This window comes from Erigeron canadensis, chromosome 1, assembly GCF_010389155.1.
Source record: "Erigeron canadensis isolate Cc75 chromosome 1, C_canadensis_v1, whole genome shotgun sequence".
Lineage (NCBI taxonomy): Eukaryota > Viridiplantae > Streptophyta > Magnoliopsida > Asterales > Asteraceae > Erigeron > Erigeron canadensis.
In genome coordinates this window covers 15,114,597-15,124,057 of record NC_057761.1, presented here as the reverse complement: position 1 = coordinate 15,124,057, position 9,461 = coordinate 15,114,597, and positions in this window count along the sequence as shown.

The window sequence follows — 9,461 nt, the reverse complement described above, 5'->3', positions numbered from 1 at the left end:
CCATTTTAATGAGAAAGAAGCACTTATATTGAAACCGGGATATGTTATTCCTGACGACTGGATCCTGCTGAAAGCTCCTAGGAAGAGAGACATCTATGGCCTTGTGTTAGGTGTTGATGATCCAAAGGAGTCTGTTTGCTTGTTATCAAAAGCAAACGAATCTGAATCTTTATTATGGCATAGAAGAATGGGACATATCAATTTCTGAAAGATGAATGACATTGTCAAACATGGTTTGGTTGAAGGCGTTCCCATGAAACGGTTTGGGATGGAAGACAAATGTGTACCTTATCTGAAAGGTAAACAACAAAAGTCTGCACATAAACCGATACAAGAAAATTCTATTGCCAATCCTTTCGAGTTACTTCACATGGATTTATTTGGTCCAGTAAATGTAAGAAGTATCGGTGGGATGTACTACTGTTTGGTGGTTACTGATGATAACTCGAGATTCTCATGGGTATTCTTTCTTAAATCGAAAGATGAAACTCCGCAGATTTTGATAAATTTCTTTGTCGAAACTGAAAACATTTATGGAGTTCGTGTTAAGAGAATCAGGAGTGACAACGGAACTGAATTCAAGAATAATGTGATGGATGTCTTTTGTTTGTCAAAGGGAATCCAACATCAATACAGTTCTCCAAATGAACCACAACAAAATGGAGTTGCTGAAAGAAAGAATAGGACTCTAATCGAGACAGCCAGAACTATGCTTACAGATTCATGGCTTCCTACTATGTTTTGGGTGGAGGCGGTGAATACAGCTTGTCATATTTTAAATAAGGTTACTATAGTTAAGCGTCATAATAAGACATTTTATGAGCTTCTACATAAGAAGAAACCGAATTTACAGAATGTTGAACCATTTGGTGTACCGTGTACTTTCTTGAAATATCTACCTCAGTCAAAGTTTATTCAAAGGTTGAAGAGGGATTTCTCATGGGTTATAAACCGGGAACATCAATTAGACGAGTTTACAACAAACAGACCGGCAAAGTTGATTTGGGAACAAATGTCAAGATTGTCAGTCATAAGCCCGCTATTCATTCTGGAAGTGGCAAAAACTTTGATTACGATAGTGTGTTTAGTTCACTACATGGTCCTGATTCTTATTCAGATCCTGAGACAGTTGACGATGTGATTATTTTAAGAGATCACATGGATAATACTCCTATATCTCCGCCTACTCGAAATGTCGATACTACTCAAACCAATGTTCAGTCTACTACTGATGTTGATGAAAGTGGTAAGGACAGGAATAAGACACCAGATTCAGATAATAGTGAACCCGTGAACACTACACCACTTACTCCATCGAAGGTTACACTGCCTGATGATGATCCTATTTCTAAAGAATCGGAAGATGATTTTAGCTCTCCAGAGTTTCAGATTAGAACAAATTTAGGAGAAAGTCTGAATGTTGATTCGGTTCCTCAATATCGAATTAATAAGGATCATCCGGTTGAAAATATTCTTGGAAATGCTACAGAACCTGTTCGAACTAGAAATCAGTTAAATAAGGACTTGACTAGTTTGTTCTGTGAAGTGAAAGACACTGGATTGATAACTGAGTGTTTATATTCTGGTTTCATTTCACAAGTAGAACCTAAGAATGTGAAGGCAACACTTCAAGATCCATGTTGGGTTGAAGCTATGCAAGAAGAATTAGCTCCATTTGAAAAACTTGGAGTTTGGGAGTTAGTAGATGTGCCTAGAGGTAAACAACCGATTGGAACTCGTTGGGTATACAAATGCAAACGAGATGACAAAGGGATCGTTACTAGAAATAAAGCACGTTTGGTTGTTTAGGGGTTTGCACAACGAGAAGGATATGACTATAATGAAATTTTTGCACCAGTTGCTAGGATTGAAGCTATAAGGTTATTTTTAACCTATGCAAGTTTCAAAGGTATAAAGGTGTATCAGTTAGACGTTAAGAGTGCCTTCTTATACGGTGAAGTCAAAGAAGAAGTGTATGTTCACCAACCAATAGGGTTTGAAGATCCGAACTATCCAAGAAGAGCATATCGACTGGATAAGGATCTTTATGGATTGCATCAAGCACCCAGAGTGTGGTATGAAAAGTTTTCGACACATTTGTTGACAAATGGATTTACGAGAGGATCGATAGACAGCACATTATTTATCAAGTGGAAGAAGCGAGATTATCTGATTGTACAAGTTTACGTGGATGATATCATTTTTGGTTCATCTAATATAAATATGTGCAAAGAGTTTGAAATAAGCATGAAAAATGTATTTGAAATGAGTGCTATGGGGGAATTACAATTTTTCCTCGGATTACAAGTAGATCAAAGGAAAGATGGATTCTTTATTCACCAGTCTAAGTATGTCGATGACATTTTGGAAAGGTTTCAAATGCTAGAGTCCAAGACATATGGTACTCTTATTCAGCAAAATCATGGTTTAGGGGTTCTTGATCCGAAAGATGAACTTGTGGATGCAACTTATTATCGTGCTATTATTGGCTCATTGATGTATCTGACTGCTTCGCATCTAGATATTATGTTTCCCTGTTTGTCTTTGCGCTAGATTTCAAGCTAGTCCGAAAGAGTCACATTTGACTGCAGCAAAACGTAATTTACGTTATCTTAAGGGAAACCAATGGCTTGGTCTATGGTATCCTACGGGAGGAACGTTTGATATTGTTGCATATACTGATTCGGATTTTGGCGGTTGTAACAATGACAGAAAGTCTACGACTAGAGGTTGTCAGTTGTTGGGAGGAAGATTAGTATCGTGGCAAAGCAAGAAGCAGACATGTGTTGCTCAGTTTTCATGTGAGGCAGAGTATATGGCTGCTGGTAGCTGTTCTTCCCATGTATTGTGGATTCAGCGACAACTTCGTGACTACGGTATGGATTTTCTTGATACTCCTATTAGAATAGACAATAAGTCAGCTATAGACATTACAAATAATCCTGTCATGCATAAGGTCACCAAGCATATTTATATTAGACATCATTTCTTGCGTGATTGTGCCCAAAAGAAGTTAATTCATTTGGAAAAGGTTATAACCGATAATAATTTAGCTGATTTGTATACCAAAGCATTTGATAAGACTCGATTTGAGAAGTTAATTCTTCTCAATGGAATGAAGAATGCTGATTCATATTAAATATCTCAAAGAACTAATTTTGTAAGTTTGTGTCTGTAAATAGCTAGAGTCATAAAAATACAAAAAGATTTCTTAGTGTCATGAAAATCATAAAAATGAGAAAAATGAGAAAATGACAAAAATATGGGGGAAATTTAAGTTAATGCTGTCAGAAGATTAAAAGTGAGAATACTTAGCTTTTAAGTCTGCTTAATCATAATATAACTGCTTAGTTCAGTGATTACAATTTGAGATATATTGGTAGACACAAAGTAGCAAGGTTTCCTTAATATGAACTTAAATTATACAATGTTCTTGTGAGAAACATATTTACATATATGGCTGAGAATGTTTGCTTTTCAGTAATGAATTGATCTAGTCCTTAAATTTTGTGAAAGATCTAGCATTACTATAGGATCTGTTCAAAATAGAGGCAAAAACCTCTACCAATCATGAGCATGAAAGCTAAATGTGATATTGTTTATGCAAATGAGATGAATGTTAATTAAGGGGCTAATGTGGTCTTTGAGATTCGGACAAGTATGTCCTCGGGGTGTCTTTGTATACCTAGCCTACCTAAAGCTTCCAACTTGGGATAGGTTGTCTGAAAGTTCGCTACATGGGTCTCATAGAAAATCACGGGTTCCTTATAAATAATGAAATGCAAAAGCAAATAAGTTAAATCACAAAGTAATCAAATTTTGTTATCTAAAAAGTGTCTTATGATTTGTTTAAGGATGTTTTTGAAAATATATTGAATATTTGTTATCTTAGTGCTTGTATCGATTATAAAAGTATATTTGAATGTGTGTCACATAAGTTCGCAAACTATTCAAGGGCATATTAGGCTACTCGGGTTACATGGTGACTGTCCTTGGCCAAGGTATGTCGAAAGTGTCATAACTCAAAGGAAACTGGAAGTACTGAGTGCTTAAGAGGACAAATATACCGGTAATCGTGGTTGGGTCACTGTGCATAACTAATAATAAGAAAAATATTTCTCACTTGCAGACTTATGTAAATGCTAATCTGATCTAATCTGCAGAAACTTAGAATTTCTTGTAAATAAATAAAGTAGTTTAGTTTTTTTATTTATTTTGTAGTTTATTTTGTTTTGTTTTCATTTTTATTTTTATTTTTATTCTTGTAATAAGTGTCAGTTTGTGTGTCAAACTAGTTCTTATTACACGAGAGATTTGATAAGCATTAAAGTTATAATTCTTAGTGGATTATATAAGTCTTGTTGCTTACGGTATAAATGTTTAAAAGATGGATTTTCTAATTAATACATAAGTTTTTTAATTTAGAAGATGAAATGATTTTGAAAATTAAAAAGTCAAATATTTTTGAATGTGTTACAAGTAAATTTTTAAAATTTCAATTGTTTTTGGTTGATAAGTATGCTTGACAAAGATTGGACTTGCCTTAGATCTTGTAATGATTGCTAGGTTAAGAGTTTGGTTGTTTTGCATATTTATGATATTTTTATTATTTTTGGTGCATTGATGAAGTTTGTTAAGTGTGCAGGTTACAGATAATAAACTCATTTTAAATGTAATTGGCATCAAAAAGTTCAGATTGTGATTGAAGGCAAAATTGTTTTCACTTGCTTATTGGAATTGCATTGCGACGGACAGTAAAAGTTGCTCAGAAATTACAAGAACTGTGTTACAAAGATGGTTTGCCTTGTATTTAACCTAAGACTTAGAGTGATAGGTTACTATTGTGTTATCTAGATTACAACCTAAGATGTAATGTGATAGGTTGTTGCTATGATATTTTGATGTATTATAATGCATTATACATTAAATGTGTTTTGATGTAAGTTTGCATTTGTTTGAGTTAAACATCAATGAAGAAATGATCGATTTTATGTCAAGATGATAATGTACGATTTATTTGATATATTATTGTGATGACAAGTTAGTACGGATGATTTTCGATTGCATATTCGAGTAGATACAGGTTTTTGGTAACGAGTATCTACAGGTTTATGTTTCTGAAATTTTCATAATTTTTCCTTGTTTTTTTTTTCAGGAAAATTCACGAAATTTGGCTAAGGAATGAAGCTTGTGTGACTTAAAACTCTGAAAATTCGAAATCACCTCGTGCTGACGTCAGTATGTCTCGCGCTGACGTCATCACAAAGCCCATGAAGTTTATCCTTCGGCCCGGCCCATAGGAATTCGAATATATATACGGGTTTTAACATTCATTAATTACCTTAATCGAAATAAAACCCTAGTAAATCACACGAATCATCCTTCCTTCGTGCACTATTCATCCGCCCCCTATTTCGATCAATTTCCTCTCTTGTTCGTGTTTTTCACTCAGATTTGTTGGTAAATTCACGATATATGTTCGATTATTGATGTTTTGACTATGAAAATTCACGATTACAAGTCGTTATAATGCCCGATTTTCGATTTTGCCTCGCGTGAACAGTATGATTTGGACTTAAATTGGACTTAAAATTAGATTAATTGATGTATAAACATGTTAAATCTAACAAAAGTTCACATTAACATGTTTTAAATCAAGATTAATTGAGGAATCTATGGTTCGGTTACTATTCACACAAAGCACAAAGAACTTTCACTTCGTGTTCATCTAAATCGATTTTTGATTGTTTTCTGGGCATTAAGACACTAATATTCATGATTAACAAGTCCACGTTGATGATTAATTTTGAATTCGCTCAATTTGGTTATCATATGGAGATGTTACTCGTTCGAATTTTCTGGGTTTCATACTTAGCTCGTGTTGACGTCACGACGAGGGATATCCTTCTCGTGATGACGTCATTACGAACCATAAAACCAAAACCCTAATTTTTGTTTTTCGTTTATTCTAACTTATTGTTTTTCTTGTCATTTTTTGTCTGTTTTTGTGCAGGTATGGCTGGACAATGTGATAATGCTCGTGTGTTCGCTAAAGAGCACAATGTTGCACTCGATCTCAGCATTACGCAGACGGGGTGCACTCCAGAGTTTCACGGTGTTCACCAGTTTCTTGCACGTTGTCGCATTAGCTTTGTGTTGACCGAGAACCCTCCATTGGTGATAAGTCTTATTCGGGAGTTTTGGAACTCAGCCCGATCAGTGCAGATGGGTGATCATTTGTACATTCGCACTACGGTTGGAGGACGTTCTATATCGTTCTCAGCTGGAGACTTAAGGACTGTATTGCACTTAGGTGTTGATGACATGGAGCAAGGTCCGACTGAGTTTCCTGAGGAACTTTGTGACGGTGCTCTACGTCGTATGGGGTATGCTGGAGATATTACTCACCCATACTTTAGGAAGAATCTTCGCGGCAAATGGAAGCTCCTTGCTTACTATTTGTTGAGGTCTATGAGTCATCGGAGTACGGGTCATGATCAGATGAACATCCAGAATGCATCTCAGTTGGTTGCTTTGGTGCTGAACAAGCCATACAGCTTTTCTCAATACATTTTTGATAATTTTGAAAGGCAAATGAGGTCATTTGGAACCGACAAGAAGTTTTACTTGTTTCCAAGATTTGTGATGATAATCATTCGTCACTTTGCAGCTGAATTCCCATTTGACGGTCCTACATTCAATCTAGGTCGTCTTACTTATAAGGCTTTTGTTGAAAGTATGAAGCACGTGTCGGGAAGAAATGTTCCAATTGAGGTTGATAATCCACCTTTGTTCGGACATTTGATTAATCCTAACTATGTTGCACCTCGACAAGGTTGGGAAGATGAAGAACCTGTTGCTGCTACTGCTGGTGACGATTAGGCTCAAGATAATCCTCAAGAAGAGCGAGCTGATCAGTTTGAGGGACTCAATGATCTTCCTTTGTTTGTTGGAAATCTAGAAGATGATCCAGATATGGATGCTCTTATGGAGGATATTGATTATCCTACAAATCTTGTACCATCATCTACTGGAGTTTCTGCTTCTACCTCTGCTCCAGTTGATGTTGGTCCTTCTGAAGTCCCTGTTAATGTTGTTGAGGATTCAGAAGATGAAGAAGAGGAAGAAAGATTGCCGAAGCGAAGAAGAAGACATGCAAGATCTCAAGCTGAAGTTGATAGAGAATATGCTGCTTATAATGAAGCCATGGAGAGGTCTCATGCACCTAATGTTGGTGATACTCCATTGGTTGCTGCTTTAAGAGCTTCAGTTTCTGATGTTCCTGTTTTTGTGTCTGCTGCTTCTGCTACTGGTGTTGTTGTTGGGGAGAGAAGGTCGATACCATAGTTTATAATAAGAGGAATTGGTTCTCGCGCACAAGTTGTTACTGAGGCTACAACTGTTACGATTCCTACTACTCCGGAATCTACAGTTCGTCATGAGCCAGAGCTGACACTTGTTGCTCCTAGGCCTTCGTCTGCTCCTATTCAGGCAACTGTTCCTTTTTCTACAATCATGGGACGTCTGTTGGCTCCTCTGCAAAGACCACAGATGCCTCCCACAGGAACTTCAGTGCTCGTATGCCTTCATTTGAAGCTACGATGCCACCTCAGGCCTCTACATCTGATGTTGCTTCTACGTCACGTCCAGTTGCTCCTGTTCAAGAAGAGATGGACATAATGACAGCTCTTGTTCATTCTCTTGGTCCTAGACTTGACCAATTCTTAGCTCAAGGGGGAGATAAGAGTGGTTGTAAGGATGATGAGCTAGCAAGGAAGTCAAGAGATGATGATCATGAAGATCAAGATCCAGCTCAAGGTCCAAATCAAGCACAACCATCAGTTGGTGAGCCAGAGAATAGAGATCAAGGTCAAGGTCAAAATGCTGGTGATGATGCTATGGATACAGAGACTGCAAACATTCAGGGGGAGTCATCAAGACAAAGGGAGTCAGAGATTGCTGGTACAGCTAGTGCTAGTACTTCTAGGACTCAAGATAAAGGCAAAGCTGTGATGACAGCTCCAGATGCAGATCCTGATGATCCTAACAATGATGATGAGGAAGATTCCAATTCAGGTAACTCCGATTCTAATTCTGATAGAATAGAAAGGGAGTTTCGAGAAAAGATAGTGAATGATCCTCAAAATCATATAGAAAAAGAAAATCTTAGCAAAGGAAAATCTACTCAGGATAGTGAGTCAACTAAGACTGATTCTACTACCAATGCCTCTACAGAGTCAGATTTGCACCCTTTAATTGTGCATAGACTAGAAAAGAGATTGGGATATGATCCACAAGCTCATATGAGAGCTAGAGCAGAGATTATGGATTATGATTATTATTATGATCCAGGATCACTTAGGGATCAAATGAAAGAACAGTCAAGGTTAACTCATACATCTACAGAGTCAGAGTCAGATTCGGATTCAGATTCGGATTATGAACCTTAGTGCTAATGATTTTTGTTTTTGTAATAATTATTAGATAAATATGAATGTATTTGTTACATTATATTTATGATATAATATTATTGTTGTAAGTTAAAATAGATAAAGATTATAAGATAAATATTAATGTAATTGTTGCATTATATTTATGGTATAGTATTATTTATTTTAATTTCTTTTATGTATTTATACTATTTTATTATGTCTTGACTTATGATTTATATTCTTTATCTTTGTATATGTAAATCGTTTGAATTACAGATAAGCTTCAAAGGATAGGTGCATTGGACGATCTTGATGCTGAAGAAGATTTAGAAAGTATCGATGATGAAGATTTGGAAGAAGGAGAGTTCATTACTTCAGAAGCTGATAAAAAAAGGTTGCTTGAGACACCTTATGACTTTGATCGTGTCTTTAATGAAGATGAAGTCATTCAAGTTGAACCAATAGCTGAAGTGGAACATCTCAATCTCAATCCAATCCAGATGAACCTAAGAAGGCTGCAAGTATGAGATTTGCTGTATATGTAGATATAGTTGATGAAGGACATGATAATATTTTTGATCTATACTGGAATATATATGCTACGCGAGAGGTTGATCTTGGAAGATTTAATATACCTCCGGTGCAGCAAGATCATGAGTTTATTATTAATAGACTGATTCCAGGTTATAGAGGACATACTGGTTTGGCAATACGTGATACGTATAAGCCATCGATGTTTTAGGAGTTTGTCTCAGACAAGGATGCACCCAAGTACTTCTCAGTGATACAAAGTTGGTTTTATGATCAAAGAATTGATTTATTTGTTATCAAGAAAAAGGAGGGATGCCAGTACCTGTCGATGAGTCAAAGACATTTCCACTCTCTTAGTGATTCTGATATGATAGATTTGGGAGGACGATGGTTCGTTAATCTTCAGAGCAACGGACTTGCAGATTTCTACTGGAATAGATTCAGAGATGAAAGAATTAGGAATTTCAGTGATAGAGGTCTGAAGCCAGAAGAAAGGTG